This window comes from Musca autumnalis, unplaced genomic scaffold, assembly GCF_047663935.1.
Source record: "Musca autumnalis isolate F117 unplaced genomic scaffold, ASM4766393v1 scaffold_2, whole genome shotgun sequence".
NCBI lineage: Eukaryota > Metazoa > Arthropoda > Insecta > Diptera > Muscidae > Musca > Musca autumnalis.
The window spans coordinates 232375503-232397313 of NW_027411755.1; positions in this window are offsets into that span (position 1 = coordinate 232375503).

Here is a 21811-nt window from a genome sequence, read left to right on the forward strand (position 1 = left end):
AAAACTTGTGAGCACGATAACTCTTGAAGGGAATAACCGATGTGGTCCATACTTTGCACATCGTGTAATTTCTACCAAACTTAGATGAGGTTCCAATATGGACTCAATCGGTTCACTTCTTCGGGTACCTCCCACACAAAATTTCGGAAAAGTTCAGTTTAGGACCTGGTCTCGAATAGCTTTGATTTGTGTTTACGCAAGTTGTATTCACTGTCCTCTACACGACGCTGTAAGTTTCATTGGGGGCAAGTACATACTTCCTGAGAAAATAGCCTGAAAGTTACAAAAAACCCTATGACACCGTGTGTAGTGGTTGGAGCGCAAGATAACTTTCGAACGGAATTGCCGATTCGGTCCAAAATTTGGCTTTCGTAATATTTTGTCCAAACTTAGTTCAAGTTCAAAGATGGATTATATCGGTCCACTCCTTCCGGTACCTCCCCCACAAAAGTTCGAAAATGTTGGGAACATTTGTGCGTACGATAATTCATCGGAACCGACAAAAATGTTGAAACCCCCTAAATACATAAGTTTTTTGTGAAAAAAAGTGTTTCAATTTGCACAGGCTGAGGGTGTATCTCAGTCGGCAAAGCCGACTGATACTTTTTTACTTGTTTTTATTTAGTTGTAAATTAAGGCGTGATTTTATTTATTTATTTATTTATTTTTTTTTGATTTTGCTTTATCAAAGTCTTTAACATTGTTTCGACACTCCAAATTTGAAGGAAGGGGTTCCATGCGATGACGTGATTTCATGTCATCTTTTGCATTGGTTCAAAGGAAGTCGTGAAAGATCCGATCTTTTCATTAGGATTTGAACCAATGCAAAGGAAGTCGTGAAAGATCCGATCTTTTCATCAGCATTTGTACCATCGTTCCAATAGAGATGATGTTTGTGTTTTTATTTACACACCTGTTTGTTTTCATTTTGGTATGTTCCATTACTGCAAAAATCTACTAATTTTTATTTTTTTTTCCGATGGCATAAAAAAATGGTTATCGTAGTAAAAATTAGTAGATTCTTGCAGGTTCTGGAACAGACCAAAGTTGTTAGAACTGTCGTCGTGATATTGTCTTACATTTCCTGCATATCATACAACTAAAACTTCTAAACAAACGTTTCAAAACCCCTTGCAAGCATCAAATAAGCTGACATAAACTTTGCACATCATAAAATGTCTTCCAATCGTAAATCATGTCCCGGAAGGTTTATATTGCGAAACACGGCGGGTACTTTCCTCACAATTCTGTTTCTATGAAAATTTTAAATAAAAAATATTTCCTTTATAATTTTTTTTCATTTGACATTTATTTCTTTTATAAAGTTTTTCATTTCACATTTTCATAGAGACAGAATTGATACCCAGGTTAGAAACTCTTTTCGGAATTTTCTTAATAACAAATTATGTCACAAGTTGTGGCTATATACTGGTCCAAACGTTTCAAAACCCCTATTGTATGAAGCTCGAAATGTCTGCAATAAAAATGAAGTCCCAATCATCGAGCTAAAAATAGAATCGGACTGCACATATTGCTATTTTAAAAGTTTCTTGTCTGTTCTAAATCTGACATACATAGAACGAAATCAATCAAATCTCGCTTCTTGGAATTTGAAAAAAGTCCAAAACGAAAAGGAACAAGAATCTGAAAATAAAGAAGAAACGACTTTGGGAAAGAAACAATTAAAAATAAATTAAGCATAAATGGTATTTTCCAGAAAAAGTCTCTCCTCCCCGTTCGTTACATTTTGTTCTTAGAGATCCCTAAAGCAAGCCGGGTTGTAGATCCCTACATATTTTCGTCACTAAACGAAAGAGTATCAATTTCCAAAATGTTGTTATAAAATAACAAAATTATAAAATAAAAGTAATTTACGAAACAAAAATACTTAAAGGAGTGCATTTGGAGTCCATGTCGAAATCTGAACTGGTGATGGGAAGATAATAGAAAAAACCTTTTGTAAGATGAAAGAATATCAGTTGCGGAGAACGGAGGAAGTAATCTTTTGCGTTGCAGCGATGGTGATTACAATGCAATTTTGGATGTAAACTTTTTGCTGATCAATTAATTGTAGTTATTTCGTGAATTCGTTTGAATTAATAAAGAGTTTGCTTTGTCCATATTTCAATAGAGCATTTCCATTTTTCAAACAAGACATGAAAATGTCATGCCAAGGGGTTGGTGAAAATGACATGTCAAAGCATTGGTTAAAATGACATGACAAAGAATGGGTGAAAATGACGTGTCAATGCATTGGTGAAAATGACATGCCAATGCATTGGTGAAAATGGCATGTTTAGGATCCAAAAAAGAACGTCATCTTTTGGGGATCACGCTCATATAAAATTCATGAGTGAAAATGACAAAAAGATGACATGCCAGATCACTTGCACCCATGATTCAACTCATGATTTTTCATTAAAAATTTTACAGGGTGTATGCTATTAAAATACGTGTTTGAATACCCGTCAATTGGTTTAGTGGCGTATGCTTGTTGTTAGGTGAAACTCAAAACGTATACTCACAATGGTTATGACTTTTTTACTACCTCATATCCCTGTATCCTAGCGTGATGAGCTTTTACCTAAGATTAGATGAAATCGTAATTATAAGGCGATTCGATAAGAAAAGCTCACGCACAAAAATCAGTATTTTATATATGAGCTCTTTTGCAAAAAAATTTGGAGTCACTTTAGTTATTAATAGGCAAAAGGTCATTCATTTTTGCAACAGGATATACTTTTTTAAATTTGTATACCCTCCCAGCAAAATTTGAAGGATGTCGTGATTTCATGGCATATTTTGCATTGGTTCAAAGCAAGTCGTGAAAGATCCGATCTTTTCATTAGCATTTAAGCACATGCAAAGGAAGTCGTGAAAAATCGTGTCGTGATTTCATGGCATATTTTGCATTGGTTCAAAGCAAGTCGTGAAAGATCCGATCTTTTCATTAGCATTTAAGCACATGCAAAGGAAGTCGTGAAAAATCCGATCTTTTCATCAGCATTTGAATCATTTGTACAGATCACTATAAACAAAAAAGTCGATTTGTACATCCCTACATGTAGCGACATCAAAACAAAAGATTATACATTTCCAAAATTGTTGTTATAAAATTAAAAAATTACAAATTAAATGTAGGTTCACGAACTAGAAATTTTTAAAGGAGTGCTGTTGGAGTCCTTGTCGAGATCTGAACTGGTGATGAGAAGATAATAGAAAAGCTTTTGTAAGATGAAAGAATATCAGTTGCGGAGAACGGAGGAAGTAAACTTTGTTGCGGTGCAGCGGCGGTGATTAAATTGAAATTTTTCGTGTAAACCAGAGTTCGAAAATAAACAGTACACTAACATAGTGTACCGCTCCGAGAACAGTATCACTAAGAAATTTTTAGCGTTAGTGTTCCGGAACACAAACACTAAAAAATATTTTAGTGATACTGTTCCGGAGCACAACGATGAACGTAGTGTACCACATTTTGGTACACTAAAAACGTTGGATACCGCGGTCGGAACACTACGATTTTTTATGCTCCATTGTCTAAAAATCAAATCAGATGTTTTACACATTTTCTTCTAATTTTTATTTATTAGATAGTAATTTTAAAAATGCGAAAGGCAAAACAAGCATTCGGAGCACTCAACAATATATGGAGATCATCGCAAATCAGACGGAGTACAAAAATACGACTGTTCAACTCAAATGTGAAATCTGTTCTATTGTACGGATGCGAAACATGGAACATGTCCTCAATAATAGCGAACTCACTCCAGGCATTCGTCAATAGATGCTTAAGAAGAATTTTGAGAATACATTGGCCTAATGTGATTACAAACCAATCTCTTTATGAAAGGTGCAACCAAAATCCAATAGTCAAGGAAATCAGACTAAGAAAATGGAGATGGATCGGTCATACACTGAGGAAACAAGAAGGAAATATTGCCAAAGAAGCCCTTGAGTGGAACCCGCAAGGTAGCCGCCGTAGAGGTAGACCTTTGCTAACGTGGAGACGGCAAGTTTTAGAAGAACTGAGGAAGGCGAATAAATCATGGAATGAAATTAAAATTTTAGCTTTAAATAGAAATAATTGGAAAAATTTTGTTGTGGCCCTATGTTCCACCTAGGAACCTGGATATTAATAATAAAATAATAAATTTTAAAAATAATTTATTAAATAATAAATAAATACATATTTATTCTAAAAACATAAAATATTTAATAAACACATAATAAACAGACGATTATCTTAACATTATTATTAGCGTTTCGGCTCGTGGTACGCTACGATTTTTAGTGCTCCGACAGCCGGAACACTACGATTTTTAGTGCTCCATTGTCCAAAAACCAAATCAGATGTTTTTCACACTTTCTTTTAATTTTTATTTATTAAAAAAAATATATAATATTTAATTTCCTCAGAAATCATAATAAATTAATGTATGGTTCATTACCTTATAGTTTCAAAACGTGGTACAAAACGGGTTTTAGTGCTCCGGCACGACGATCTTTGTGCTTCATTCCACAAAAACTAAATATTGTTTTTTTCATAATTTTGACCAAATTTCGCAATGTGTTTAACTAATCTAAACATACATGGATGTAACAGTTTATCTTAATTTTTATTTTAGTGCTCCGCAGTCGGAGCAGTACGATTTTTAGTGCTCCGGCAGTCGGAACACTAAAATTTTTAGTGCTCCGCAGTCGGAACACTACGATTTTTAGTCCTCCGCAGTCGGTGCACTACGATTTTTAGTGCTTCGGCATGCGGTACACTACGATTATCGTTGTGTTCCGGTACAGTATCACTAAAATATTTTTTAGTGTTTGTGTTCCGGAGCGGTACACTATCGTAGTGTACCTATCCACCTTGGTACGGTACAGAACTGTACGGTACGATACCATAGTGTTTATTTTCGAACACTGGTGTAAACTTTATGCTGATAAATTAGTTCTAGTTATTTCATGAATTGAATTGAATTGAATTAGTAAAGAGTTTGGTTTGTCATGAAATTCAATACAGAATTTTCCATTTTCCAAACGAGACATGAAAATGTCATGCCAAAGGGTTGGTGAAAATTACATGTCAAAGCAATGGTCAAAATGACATGCTTAGGATCCGACAGTGAATGTCATCTTAAGATCCGAAAATGAATGTCATCTTATGGTGGTCACGCTCATATAAAATTCACGCTCATATAAAATGCTAAAAAGATGACATGCCAGATCACTTGCACCCATGATTCAATAGCATCCTTGGCATCGAACATTTTGCTGGGCATTTTTTTCTGTGTGCACAGATTGCAAAGGGAAGTGACCCCCACTTGTAAATTAAAAAAAAATCTAAACATTTGTATGGCTTATTTTAAGGTAGAAGTAGGAACAATATTGTCTGAGATATGAGCATTGCACAATTACCAATGTGGTGGAATCACACCAGCTGTTTGAATATGAAGTGTCAAATCCCTTTATAAAGAATATTTTTGCTCCAATTTCCCCAACAACATAAAGAAGGTTTTGACATAACATATTCAAAATTTTGCGATGCCACTACCTTGGTAATTGTTCCATGGAAGGGAAAAATTTATTATTTTTATACCCTCAGCATTTATGCTAACGAGGGTATGTACACTTCCATACGGGCATTGGTTTGAACGAAATCCGTTTCAGACAATTTGTATTCTATTTAGCAATGTCCGTCCGTCTGTCTGGCTGGCTGATGCGCACGAAAACTCTCAAATGGATGAACCGATTTGGTCCAAAATTTGGGTTTCGTAATATTTTGTCCAGACTTAGTTTAAGTTCGATGATGGGGTATATCGGTCCACTCCTTCCAGTACCTCCCCCACAAAAGTTCGGAAAATTTGTGCGCACTATAACTCTTGAAGGGAGTAACCGAGTTGGTCCATACTTTGCGCATCTGAAAATTCTACCAGACTTAGATGAGGTTCTAGTATGGACTCATTTAATCTACTCCTTCGGGTACCTCCCAAACAAAATTTCGGAAAAGTTCAGTTTAGGACCTGTTCTTGAATGTCTTTGATTTTTGTTGTAGCAACTTGTATTCATTGCTCCGCTTACGACGGTACATGTCTCAGTAGGGGTAAGTCCATACTTCCTGAGAAAAGATTAAAAACACACCCCTATGACACTATGTGTAATGTTTGGAGCGCAAAATAGCTCTCGAACGGATCAACCGATTTGGTCCAAACCGATCAGGTTCGAATATAGACTATGTTTGTCCACTTCTTCGGGTACTTCCCATTCAAAGTTTCGGATCAGTTCACTTTAAGCCCTGCTCTCGAATCACTTTGATTTTTGCATTCGCATTCGCTGCCTCCATTACGACGATAATATTTGTTCAGGAGCAAGTCCATACTTCTTGAGAAAAACGCCCGAAAGGTTTAAAAAATCCGCATGACACCATATGTATTGGCTGGAGAGCACGATAACTCTGGAACTGATCAACCGATTTGTTCCAAAATTTGACCTCTGTCATATTTTGTCCAAACTTCATTTCAGTTCGAAGATGGGAAATATCGGTCCACAGCTCCCGTACTTCCCCCCAATACTTAAAAAATGAGACTAAAATGGTATAGAGATGGGAAATATTTTATATTGTTAGAGATGGGAAATATTTTATCGCTGTTTGGAGAGTAATATAAAATGAACAACGTATAAAAATGTTTTTTTCGCTCACAAAATTTTGTATGGAAAATGAAGTAATTGATTTCCAATTTGAGGTCGAGCGAATTACCATCAGTATGAAAAAGGCATTAGTGGCGTATGCTTGTTGTTAGGTGAAATTCAAAACGTATACGTACTAGGGTTATGACTTTTTTACAACCTCATACCCCTGTATCATAGCGTGATGAGCTTTAACCTAAGATTAGATAAAATATTATTTATAAGGTGATTCGATTTAAAAAGCTAACGCATATAAATCTTTAAAAGATTTCATATATGTCTTTTTAGAAAAAAAATTATATCATATATACATTTATTCCATATATCATATCAAGTGAAAGTGGTTTGTTCGTTACCTTTTTCAATATTTAAATGGAATAAAAGTTATTTTAGTTATTAATAGGTCATTCATGCAAAGTATTTTTTCAAAAAAAAAAAAAAAAAAAAAAAGATAATAATAATAATAATCAAAGTGGTTTGTGCGAGACCCTTTTTAATAATTAAATAGAAGTAACGTTAGTTCTGGCATTAGTAGGCAAAAGTTCATTCATTCTCGCTACAGGAAATCATTTTTGAGAAAAAGGGTCAAAAAGTCATAACCCTAATACGCGCGAATAATCTTAATATGTATTCGCTTGATGTGGAAAAGTTCGACAACCCAGAGAGACAACGTTTCATGTTCAGGAGTGGCTATAACCCGTGAAAAAAAAATGTGTTCTGATATTTTGTCTAAGTAAAATGTGTGATTTTTTTGGCTAAGTGAAATGTCTTCACAGGGAGCTCAAACTTGTTATCTTATTTTTTAGTCACATTTTTGCATCAGTATTATTATCTCTAGAGTTGTGTCGTTCAGGAACGAACTATTTCAAAGGTTTTTGGTCTGAACTTAGATCAAGTTTGAAGATGTTCTATATCGGTCCATATTTTGGTATAGCCCCCATATACCGGTGCCGCTCGATTTCAGATATTTTGACGTTTTTAGCCACATTTTTGGACCGAATTAGGTATAATTTGGCATTTAGGGTTCTCAGTGATCCAGAAACTTCTCCACCAAAAATTATAGTCATATGTCTACATTTTGGTACATCCCCCCATATAGCGGTACCGCCCGATTTAAGCTTTTTGGACGTTCTTAGCTACACTTTCATTGTTCCATGCGACCAAGAAACTTCTCCACCAGAAAATATGGACACAGTCTAGGTTTTTTTATAGCCCCCATATAACGGTACTGTTCGATTTCAAGTATATTGACGGTTTTAACTAAATTTTTTGACCGAACTACCTATAATTTGGCTTTTAGGGTTTCTAGTGGTCAAGTAACTTCTCCACCCAAAATTGTGGCATAGATACTTTTGCAACAGAAAGAAAACTAATAGTGCCATATAAGCTCAAGTTATTCATGGTGGAGGGTATAAAAAGATCGGCCCGGCCGAACTATACGCTTTTTAACTTGTATATATTTTTTCACTATCATCATTTTTTTGAGATGTTGTCTTTGCAAAAATGTTTAAACAGAAACTTCTTCTGAATCTGTGCATCTGTTTCCTTTTTCCTTGCAGTCTGTTTTGCATACTCACTCGCGGATACAAGTGATGACAAGACACTCTTTGTTCATTCAAGTATTCATTTCGAAATATTCGTACCATCTCTTATTCCACTATTTTTCTTTTTCGCTTATGTTTTGCAAACTGTCAACAAAAAGCGAATAAAAAACGATAATTAATTATCTTTTGCGTTGCATTAATCTGATATCGTTAAGAATTTGGCCACAATATGCATCCTCTCTGCAGCCAAAGGAAAATGATTTAAAAATAAAGATAAAAAACTTACCGAATCACTGAAACTGAATAATACATTTATTCTTAACAAGATAAGAAGTAAAATCTTCTTGAGAACAAAAGAGAAGAAACTGCAAAAGTATGATATTGGAAAATGAAAGCAAAAAGAAACGACATTGAATGGGCGAGGCAAGTAAAATGATACAAACGCTATTTTTAAAGAAAAAAAGAAAGGATAGGGTGACTTAAATGGCTTGAGTGTTTTGTGTCAGGGTTAAAAATAAATTTGAATATTTTTAGGAGATTTTAGGAATCATAGTAAATGTTACTTTCTGTACTTTTTTCATAAAATGTTGATTTAATTTAAAATAAGGACCAAACATTCCTCTTATTTTCTAACTAATAAAAATGTCTAGACATTTTGAACATCAAATATTGCTAATTTATACAAATTTGTTGAACCCCCTGAGATTCAAGTGATGAACACTCTATACCATAAATTCTGCAAAACCTGAAATAAAACGTCCCAAAATACATAACGCATGTCATCGACAAAACATTGTATATAAAATCAAGCGCTCAACTCCATACAACAAAATAAAATATATCAAAATATTGAGGTCACTCGCAACAACAAATGTCACAATAAAACCATCACATTGTATATCAATGTATGTTTATTTCTATGTTTGTGAGCATGTCAGCGATATTTATTCCTCACTTCATGCGCTCTGCACTTCCCTACATTCATCCAAAATTGGGGTGTTGTTGTTTAATATTGAAGAGCTTTACAAACCATAACGCTAAATTAAAGTTAACCACAAAGTGATGCCAAAATATTGTTGTTCAATGTGTCAAGTAATAAATTGACAATTTTGTATTGTTGATAGATTGTAGACAGGCGTACAAACACACATATACACACTCATCCATAATACTATACAATGCTGTCCTGTGTGGATCACTCTGCTAGCTTTAATTATTATTGAATTTTTTTTCATAATCCACAACCACAGCCATCACCTCACCTCAAATCCAACAACGACACATTTTCAAGTCAGTCAGCAAATTTTCACTTTAAACCGCATCGTTCATACAGTGTCAAGCGTTGGCCTAAACTGTCAATTGTGTTGTTGTATACGATGAAAACTGAAATTTAAACAAAAAGAATTTGTTATTTGGATGACTGAACTTGTTTTGAGTAGGATTTATGTGAATCCTATTCAAAACAAGTGGGTTAAGGTGTGAAATCTTGATGCTGGCCCCTTTGGGCATACCGGTATTCATACCTTGACATCATAAAACGAGCTAGCTATGTCGAAGATCACACTAGAGCGGCTTCATTAAAACTTTTAGGTATACCTACTTCGAGTTTTCCACTGCATCAACCTCACCACATTACCCTACTATGGAACTCGACCTTGGAACCCTTGATTTCATGAAATTGTTTCAATGAAACCACAATTATAGGCCGGGCATTACGAAATTTTTAATCCAGATTGGGTTCCACCCAGAATAAAAATCAGGCAGCAATTATAGGCCCAGCATTACGAAATTTTTAATGGAGATGGGGTTCCACCCAGAATGTACCTAAAGATTTTTAAAGGTAATCGTGTAAAATGGACTAAAAACGAAATTTTGGTGTAATTTTCTAGATGCCCTACAGGCTACTATTATTTTCGGATCAGGACAGACATTTAAAAGAGATTAGGAGAGTGTTAGGGGGTAGGCGAACAAAACAATTTAGTTTGATGATCAGATAACATTTAGCGAACTTTTATGAGAAAATATCAAAATTTCCTTATGTAGCCCAGTCAAAATAGACAGACCCATAAATGGGTAATAGCAGAAATTCACGCGTGGCATAGGGAATGAAGGATACCAAGCAACTCCCCAGATCATCTTCGCAATGTCAAAGCCCAGGACTTATCTTGGTCCATTTTTAATCTCAAGCGGACACATACCTCCCCGTGGTGTTTCCGTAGGAGCTGCCTTAAACACATGTTAAAGGTAGTGAGCTGATATGAGCCGCGCGTTCGCCCATAACAACATAAAATACTTGGGTTGGGCGTTGGGCAAGTAACCCATCTCTTCAAAAAGAAACATACTATGGAAACAAGTAAGAAAGTATCAGTCAGCTGTGCCGACAGAGATACACCTTCAGCCTTGGACCTAAAAAAGGAAGCAAACACAATACATACTTCAGATGTCAATAGGTGTTTTTTTGAGTTTATGGACCAATTGCTCAGGAAGTATGGATTGTACCGTATTAACTAGATCCGTATATATAACATATTGCTAAAAATTTGAAAACGATCCAAGACGAGTCCTTAAACTGCACTCGTTCCAAACTTTCTGTGGGAGATCCCCAAAAAAATGGTCAGATGTAGTAATTATTCGGACATAATTCGAGGTTATAAGAAATAATACGATGAACAAAGTTTGGACCAAATCGGTTTCACACTTCGAATGTTATCTTACGTACTATCCAATATAATTGGCAGGCTTTTTACTCCATGACATTCAAATTATTCGAGGCTATTTGAATGCCAAAATTGAAAAGGAACCCTAAATAAAGATTATAGCTAATTCGGTCTGCAAATGTAGCTGAAAACGTCAAAATACTTGAAATCGGGAGTTACCGTTATATGGGTGCTATATCAAAACGTGGACCTATATTGGCTATTTTAAGTGGAGAAGCTTTTTGGTCATTGGGAACTTTAAATGTCAAACTTCTGCTAATTTGGCCAGAAAATGTTGCAAAAAGCCTCAAAATACTTGAAATCGGGAGGTTCCGTTATATGGGGCTGTACTAAAACGTGGACCCATCTTGTCAATTTTTTGTAGAGAAGCTTTTTGGTCGTTGGGAACCTCAAATATCAAATGTCAGCTAATTCGGTCAAAAATTGGACCTAAAAGCCTCAAAAATCTTTAAATCGGGTTATACCGTTATATGGGACCTATACCGAAACGTGGACCTATCATCACTATTTTTGGTGCAGAAGTCTTTTGATCTCTTGAAACTTCAAGTGCCAAATTTGAGCCAATTTGGGAGGAATATTTGGCTAAAATACTAAAATTACCTTAAATCGGGATATACTGTTATATGGAGATTGTACCAAAACTTGGACATATCTATTAAGAACCTCAATTGTCAAATTTTAGCTAGTTAGGTCAAAAAATTTAAAAACCTTAAAGGGGTAAAAGTCGCGCAATGTGCATATGATTTTGATGCGCATCCAGTTTCATTAGCGCCCATCAAAAATACGTGAGTTTTCGCAAATAGTATAACCGCGAATAAGGGATTCCATCTACGTATAATTTTTTAAAGTAAATCGCGCGTCCGGATTATTAAAAAAACAATTAAGAACGGCGTTAAAATCGGCCGGGCCGAACTTGCTATACCCTCTATCACGAGATGTATAGTAGTAAAACGGAACAATTTCACTTCGTTTATGAAGAAGACTAAATTCCAAGTTTCACCAGTTTCGGTAAAACAGTGTGGCTAACTTTCAAAATAACGAATTTCGGAAGGTACCGCTCTATGGGGGCTATATTAAGACTGTACCGACAAATTTCTGGGGGAAAGTGTTATACCACAAACCAACACTAAATACCAAATTTCAGTCATTTCGGTGGATTATTGAGGCCACAACCTTGAAAATACCGAAAATCGGTAGGTACCGTTCTATTGGGGTTATGTAAAGGCATGGACCTATACCGACAAATTTCTGGGGGAAAGTTTTATACCCCAACGAAGACTAAGTAAAAGATTTCAGCCATTTCAGAGTGATAATGAGGCTAAAACCTTCAAAATACCGAAAAATCGGGTGGTACCGTTTAATGGGGGCTATATCAAAGCGTCGACCGATATAGATCATTTGCAATACCAAGCATCCTAGGAGTAATAGAAACTTCCATACCAAATTACAAAGCTCTATCTTAAAAATTGCGAGCTATATCTTGATGTCAACAGACGGACATGGTTATATCGAATTAGAATTTTACCCTGATCAAGAATTTATACTATATAGGTTCTCCGATGAATATTTCGATGTGCTACAAACGGAATGACAAATTTATTTATACCCTCCATATTATGGCGGAGGGTATAATAAAACAAGTAAAAAAGTATCAGTCGGCTTTGCCGACAGAGATATATCCTCAGCCTGTGTGGACTGAAATATAATATTGGGCGTGGTACCACAAGGATTGGACAGATAGGGTCCAAATTTGAACATAAACTAAGTTTCGGCAATATTTAGAGATCTAAAGCACTACCTTCGAATTTCTATTCTATTCTATTTCTTCTATTCGAAGAAATATTACAATATCCAAAGTGTGGACGAGAGCAGTATTCGGTTCGACCTCTCCAGCCACTACGTATGGTGCGGTAGGAATTTTTACAACTTTCGGGCTGTTTTCTCAAGAAGTATGGATTTGCCCCTGAAAAAGTTTTTACTGTCGTAATTGAGGCAGCGAATGCAAGTTGCTTCAACAAAAAAGAAAAGCGATTCGAGAGCAGGTCTTAAAGTGAATTTATCCAAAATTTTGTGTGGGATGTACCAGAAGGAGTACACAAATATAGTCCACATTCGAACCTGATCTATATCTTCTAGATATTTTAGGATGTGTAAAGTATGGACCAAATCGGTCACTCCTATCAAGAGTTATCGTGTGCACAATTCTACCGAAAATGTTTGAACTTTTGTGGGGGAGGTACTTGAAGGAGTGGACCGATATAACCCATCTTCGATCTTAAACTAAGTTTGCACAAAATATTACGAAGATCAAATTGTGGACCGAATCGGCAGATCCGTTTGAGAGTTATCTTGCTCTCCTACCACTACACACGGTGTCATAGGGCTTTTTTGTACCTTTCAGGTTTTTTTCTTAGGAAGTATGGACTTGCCCCTGATGAAACTTATACCGTTATATGAGGGGCAGTGAATAAAAGTTGCTGCAACAAAAATCAAAGCGATTCGTGGACAGGCCCTAACCTGAACTTTTCCGAAATTTTGTGTGGGAGGTACCCGAAGGAGTGGACCGATTAAATCCATATTGGAACTTCATCTAAGCCTGGTTAAAATGCCCCGATGTGCAAAGTATGGACGAAATCGGTTACTTCCTTCAAGAGTAATCGCGCGTCAAATTTTACGAATATTTCCGAACTTTTGTGGGGGAGGTACCGGAAGGAGTGCACGAAGAAGAAGTTTGCACAAAATATTACGAAAACAAAATTTTGGACCGAACCGGTTGATCCGTTCGAGAGTTATCGTTCGCTCCAGCCAGACAGAGAGACAGACGGACGGACATGGCTAAACCAACTCCAAATTTAAAGCACAATTTGAAGCACATTTTGCCCGTATGAAAGTGTATATAGCCTAAATGCTGAGGGTATAAAAACGAAAGAAAAGAAAAACTAACTCCTCTGATGTTGACGAACCCCGCAAACGTTTTAAGGACCATGATTTGCAGTTCTGCACCTGGAATGTTCGCACCCTTTATAGAGAAGGTGCAGTTTACGCATTGGCAGATGTACTTGAAAAGTACAAGGCCGACATTACTACCATACAGGAAATACGATGGATTGGGAAAGACGTCACAACAACACCTTAAGGTGACGCACTGTATTATAGGTGCCATGATTTGTTGTTTGGCGGATGTTAAAACATCAGGCCTCTAGCTTCACGCCAGCGAATGAATGACAATAAGGATAAAAGCTAAATTTTAGAACATATATATTTGCGCTCATGCTCCCACTGAAAGCAAGGACGAACAGACCAAAGATATATTTTACGAACACTTAGAAGAGACATATAACCATTGTCCTGCCCATGACATTAAAATTAATCGAGGCGATTTTATTACAAAAAGTTCAAAAAAGGAATATATTTGACCCAACAGTCGGAAAATTCAGTCTCCACAGTGAAACATCTGACAATGGTATGCAGCTGAAAGACTTTCCGAGAAGGAAACATAGACTATGTTCAGCACCTTGTGGTACGTACCCGACTAAACGTGGCAACTGAAATACAAACAGATACTAAACGGAATTTAGACATCGGTAATCTGCAATCACAACGGATAGCCACAGCATATTCCACTCACCTAGCCCAATTGTTTAATAAAAGCTAACCACAACCCAATAAGATATCAGCATAGTGGCAAATTATTACTTACTCCATTCTCCATACTCCACGCATGATTGGAACCTGAACATCCCGTTCCCCCGTCCACAAGAATGGCAATAAGACTGTGTGCTCTAACTACAGGGGCATAAGTCTGCTCTCTGTTGCATATAAAATAGTATCAGGTATATTGTGCGAACGTCTAAAGCTTATGTTCAACGAAATAATTGCGGCTATATATACATGGGAAATGGGAAATCCGTTTCAGACAATTTGTAGCTAAGTTCGAAGATGAGCCATATCGGCCGTCACCTTCGGATACCTTCCCCTCAAAAATGTAAGGGGGCGTTCTTTCGGAACTGAGGAAATGATTTGGTCCCAACTTTGGATTTCCTAATATTTTGTCCAAATTTAGTTTAACTTCGAAATTTGTCCGCATCGGTCTTCTTCTTAGGGTACCTCTTCCACAAACCTTCAATATTTTTGTGAAAGTGCAGTATAGGGTCTGTGCAAAGATCAAATGGTAATTTATACCTTTGGTTCTTCATACGTCGATATTATGTTTTTCGTGAGCAAGTCCATACTTGCTGACATAGCTGTCCAAGAGTTCTAAATTATACGGTGACTATGACAACCAAAATAAGATACACATCTAGAATGGACTATTTCGATCCATTCCTTCAGGTACCTTCGCAAGACTTTTGAGCTTTAATCCAAATATTTATATTCTTGGCGGCAAGTTCACATGTTGGCTGCGTAGCCGGTTTTCGATTCAATATTGTTAATAGATGAACGCATCAATTTATAGAGGCTGAGGGCATATCTCTGTCGACAAAGCCGGCTGATACTGTTTTGCTTGTTTTATTTTTCGGATTATTTGAAATGCTTCATATTGTCTTTCTTCGAAAAATTTGGTGAGAGTTGAACATTTCCCGAGGAATTATTCTACATATAGCATTAGTATTTACGTTGTATCAATCAATTATGGAAACCATAACAAATGTGAAAAGTAGGCAGATAAGTCCCTTATCATGTAAACTGAGATGGATTTGGACACACTCATGTAATCCCCATCCCTCTCTCTGTGTGTTCAATTCACATTACAAATTGATAACAATAGGACCAAGTTATTTCCTCTTAAACATTTTTAATTGACCTTATTTTAATATCCGCAATTGTTTGTGGAAAATTCAATAGCGAGAAAGCGTTAATGTACGTGTCTACATCCCCCGAGATTCAGGAATTCATATCAACTTACATATTACAAAAACACAAAATTCTCGTTATAATGGTTTGGATATCCATACATATGTACATTACGCACGTTCATACTCCATATAATATCCGCCAACACTTAAGTGACAACGTAAAATTTTAATGATTATGTTGAGGTCGTCGCTTTATGTTTTTGTTTCATTCTTTTTTCGTCTGTTTGTTTTGTGTTTTTACCAAAGCAATTAATCACAGTTTGAGTGTCACTTAATTTTATGGCTGACATAAAATGTTGGTATTTTAGATGATTTCGCCTTTCGACTCCATTAGAGTTCACCAGAGCCCTTGTTATTTGTCTAAGTGGAACGCACGAGAGGGAAGTATATGACGTCGAACGTCACAGTTTTTCGTTGTTTGTAGTACTAGTACATCACTTTGTTGTAAAATATGCATAAGGTACAATGGGAGGATGGGAGGCGAGAATATTGCTTTGGGGCTAATAAAAAAATCACAATTGTTTCTTTATGACACATTTTTATGTGCGACATGTAAGAAGATCATCCATCTGAACAAGGGCAGGGTAATTCGTTTGACGCCTGTATGAAGAGTAATGCCTTATTGTTTTTTTCCAATATAAGTGGAGTTATTTTCAATGGAAGCTTTTGAAACATAGTCGTCTGAAATTCAATAATAGTTATGCCATAATTTGTAAGATTATCACATATGCATGTAGAATATGTATTATGATTATTTTCTTTTAGGGCTTATTTATAATTGGTCTGTAAATGTAAGATTTGACGATTTAATTTTACAATATTTTGGCTATATAAAATATTTATTATTGGGTTATAGACAATGATAGACATCAAACAACGGCGTATGTTAAACTTTAGTAGTAATTTGGGTTCATCTTAAGTCTAAAACCGCCTTGACTTATAACCAAGAGAGCAAACATGCGACAATAGGAGGCATTAGGATAATAGAAAAAGGCATAAACTAATTTTTTACGTGGACGGCCAATACCAGGCACACCTGCATCTGCTGGTCAACACTATTTTTCTTCTTATTTTACAATTAGTTTGTTGTTGTTATTGCGGTGCCGAGGTAAACGAAGTCTTTAACTACTTAAAGACTATCAACTACCACAGTTGGCATCATGTTCTATAACGCATTGCGTTTACTGCCTGACCCAGGCCAGACATAAGCGAATAGCATGTGAATTTTGGTGTATATTGTGCCATTTCTTTTAACTTTTGCATCTCGTATAATCTTTTCCAGCAGTAAGTTGGATAGTTCACACGAAAGGCTGTCTCCTTGTCAGAACCTTCTTCTGCAACTAAACTGTACGGAAAGGATTTTTTATACACTCCATCATAGTATGAAGCGCTATATTAAATTTAATAGTGGATTTTATTCGACCTATTTATTGATTTTAAATTAATAGATAAGTATTTATTGAGCTTGAGGTCATTATTCGGGTTTTTTTCGTACAACCAAATCCAAATTGTAACAATTTTAGTACAATTTAACACGTTTCGTACACATGAGTACGAATTTCCAAAACTATTTCCACATCAGAGGTCCGCAAAATGCCACTCGCTTTTAATGCATATTCGCGATTTCGTGCCTTTTTCATTGCTTGCTATTGCCATCTCTGTTTAGTGCTATTGCTTGCTTTGCCTTTACTTTCATGAGTGTGTGCCAATTGCACACACACAACACACTAAAAGAACTCGTTGCCTTTTTGTTGCACGCTGCCTTCGAAAAAGCACGTTGCATTACAAAAAGCAGTAGATATTTCTGGTCAAATTTACATGTTAATAAACATAAAAAATGAATGTTGAGACAATAAAAACAATTACTAGTAATGGTGTTTATCCTATTATTAAAGAAACTCAAAGAAAAAGTTAAATTTGGCAAATGTATTCATTTATTCAAACAGAAGATGGTACGATACTGTGTGGTGGTATGCAGTATTGTGCATACTGCATTTGCGAATCGTGTGAATACAAATGTAAAAGCAAGCAAGCATGCACTAAAGCAGTGAATCATTTTTTGGGGTGAATCTGCTTTTTGCACATTCATATTTTTTATGTGCAAGGCACTGCACTATTCGCTTTTGGGTAAAGGCAATAGAGTGTGCCTTTTATATGCATTTTGCGGACCTCTGTTCCACATGTCAACATTACTTTCTATCCTTGATTACCACACCAAGTTTCAAGATTCTACCTATATCCGTTCAAAATATGCAATTGGTACCAAATTTAGTAACTTTTCGTACACTTATAGTACGAGTTTCAAAAAACCCTTTGGTATATCTTTCTAACCCTCCATCAGTGACCCTCATTCCAAATTTCTAGAATTCTAGCTCTTCCCGTTTGCCTTATATAAAAGGGTACCATATTTAGTACATTTTAGTACTTTTCGTACCCCTCTAAGTCGAATTTTCAAACACCTACAGTAAAAATTTCGACTTTCTAGCTTCAGCCGTTTCGTCTGCTCGATGATATGTCAGTCTGTCACTCAGTCACTCACTCAGTCATCACCAAGATTTTTATATAGTAGATATGCTATCATAACCAGGCGTGCTTTGATTAAGCAATTGGAATTTGATGTGGCTACCTATTTTGATTGTAGTTTACCGTTGTTCAACATCCCTGTTTTGTCGGTTCTTACTTTATTTCCAGCACTTATTCGGGTACGTTCCTTTGCTCCAACAAAGTGGTGATCCGAGTCGATGTTGGTTTCTCGGAACGATCGTACATCCAACAGGATCGATTATGACTACAATTTATCACAACGTGATCAATTTGATTTCTTGTTTTTTGGACTGCTGATCAGCAATTTTCCATTGTCAAATATTTCTTGTGGGGACTGAATTTTCCGGCTGTTAGGCCAAAAATATTCTCCTCTCCAATTTTTGCATTAAAATTGCGTAGAATATTTTTAATGACATTCGCGGGATAACGGTCATATATTTCTTCTAAAATTTCGTAAAAGATATCTATGATCTGCTCGTCTTTGTGTTCAATGGGAGCATGAGCGCAAATAAAACTAATGTTGAATAAGTTTGGTATTTGCCGAATTGTAGCCTGTCTTTCGTTCACCGCGGTGAACCTGGAGACCAGATGTTGCAACTTCCGACTAACTAGAAGCCCGTAACCAAATGAATGCTTTTTGTTTGTCATGACAGCTTTAATACAGTTCTTTAGATGTTGTTGTAACGCCTTTTCCAGTCCATAGTATTTCTTGTATGGCACCCTCATACCTCATACTTCTCTATAAAGATTCCGGACATTGCATGACCAGGTTTACAGATCAAGGTCCTTAAAACGTTAGTGGGGGTCGTGAACCTTAGAAGAGTTTCTTGTTATTTTCCATTGTTATTTCATAATGGGTGTAGGAATGGGTCACTGCCTAAGGCCTAGCCCAAATTTTTAACGTTCTTATGGGTGAATACCAAGCAAATGTTAGGTCTACGTAGTGACCCAGTAACGGGTATTAAAGGCAGCTCCCCAGGTGATACTATGGGGTGGTCAGTGTCCCCTTGAGATGAAAGAGGTACCAAAAATAAAAGTCCTGTTTTTATATCATTTTAAAGCTGGTCAGAGCCGTTGCTTGGTTCACCGGGTGACTGTTCACAAGCATATTATTTCGTTTGAACATTGAAACAATAACTTGTGTAGAACTGTAGTGGTGGTCGAAAGGCAGCATTTCTTCAGACTAGATCTTTTAAAAATATTTAACAAAGAGGCTGTTATTCCTAACAATGGTTTTATGTGAATGCAGAATATTTGTTGAGCTTTATTTATTTATTTTTTTCCCTCTCATTCCCTTTATTAATTTCATTTTGTTGTAGCTGTCATTGCCATCAGTTCAGTGGCAACGACAAACCATACCTATGTACTTCCATAACATGAATACAATAACAACAACAATGTTGTTGACAACACTTCATAATACTTCGTAGAACAAGGCGATGACGGCAAGGATTTGCATTTTTAATAGAATTACGGCCATTGTATAGGAAAAATATACGTATGAATTTATGTAAGGTTTGCATACAAACATTTTTTTATATTTTTGCTTTGTCGTCACACATTTTTAAGCCTTGTGGCAGCTCAATGGTCATTGTTTTATATATGTGATGGAAAACAACTGATATATATTTTGAATAAATTTTAACGAATTTTATTTTTGCAAATTGTATGACACGCAACATGTTGTATAAGATATTTGTATTTTTGTCAGTTGAAAATGACATTTTTTGTATGTATGTCAACAACTTTTTAGAATACTTAATTGTGTGTCATATATCCAACAGAGTGGTTTTTTACTCTACACCATAATATGCGAGGTTTATTTTGGTCGACAATATTGTTACACTTATATACGTGTACCGAAGGGATAAAAGTATGTAGCCCTGTTTATATTCATTATAAATTGTGGTCAAACAATTATGGATCGACAATCACGAAATTTTGCGTTGATATTCACTAGACCCCTACTTACTTACTTACTTAGCTGGCCCATTACAAAACATTTGTTCCATAGACCGAACTAAGGAAAGATCTCCAATTCTCTCTGTTTAGGGCTTCGCTTTTTGGAATACCGCGCCTTGTCATCTGGTCATCCATATGTTTGCGCCATCTATTCTTTGGCCTGCCAATTCTACGTGCACCGCCATTTGGCTCGAATTTATTCGCCTTTTTAGATGGTTCATCATCGCTCATTGTATCTCGATACGTTTAACTATATTGATGTCGTTGTATAGCAGATACAGCTCGTGGTTCATACGACGTCGATATTCACCGTCAACGCAGATCGGTCCGTAGATCTTTCGAAGAATTTTTCTCTCAAACACGCCTTATCTGCTTGCGCAAGTACCCAGGCTACAGAACCATACATCAGCAAGGGTAGAATCAGTGTTTTGTAAAGCGTTACTTAAGCCAAAGTAGCATCTGCTGGCCAATACAATTCGTCTTTTTATTTCACAACTGATGTCGTTTAGTGTGTTTACTGCGGTGCCGAGGTAGACGAAGTCTTTTACTACCTCAAGATTATAGGAACCAACTTCAACAGTTGGTCCGATCTCAATGGACGCATTGCGCTTCGACAACATCAAGTTGGTCGTCTCGCCGTTTACCACCAGACCCACTTTAGCAGATTCTCCTTCGACCTTCATAAAGGTATCGGTTACTTCTTTTACTGATCGACCTATGATGTCTATATCATCAGCATAAGCAAGTAACATGTGGCTATTGGTGTAGATTGTGCCACGTCTTTTGACGTTTGCCTCTCGTATAACCTTTTCTAGCAGGATGTTGAAAATATCACACGAAAGGCTGTCTCCTTGCCTGAAACCTCTTTTGGTACAAAACTCTTCGGAGAGGTACTTTCCTATTTTAACTGAAGATTCTGTGTCAGTTAGAGTCATTTTACAAAGCCGAGTGAGCTTTGTGGGGATACCAAATTCGGACATGGCTTGGAATACCTTTGAACGCAGCGGGCTGTCGAAGGCTACTTTATAATCGACAAAAAGGTGGTAGGTGTCGATCTGCATCTCTTGGGTCTTCTCCAGGATTTGCCGCAGGGGAAATATCTGGTCAATGGTGGACATACCAGGTCTAAAGCCGCATTGGTATGGTCCAATTATCTCGTTGACCATTGGCTTTAGTCGTTCGCACTATATTGTAGGCGATAGGGATAAGACTTATGCCCTTATAGTTGGAGCATAAAGTTTTATCTCCTTTCTTATGAACGGGAAACAGGTTCCAATCTTCGGGTACGCGTTCTTCCTGCCACATGGATCTAACTAGCTGATGAATGCACCTTATCAGCGGGTCGCCTCCGGTTTTAAACAGCTCGGCTGGTAGGCCATCAGCTCCTGCTGCCTTATTATTCTTCAGTCGGTTTATTGCTATCTTTACCTCATCTTGGCCCCGTGGTATATATTCTATACCATCTTCTGGGATTGGATCTGTGGTATCTTCGTCGACTTCTCTA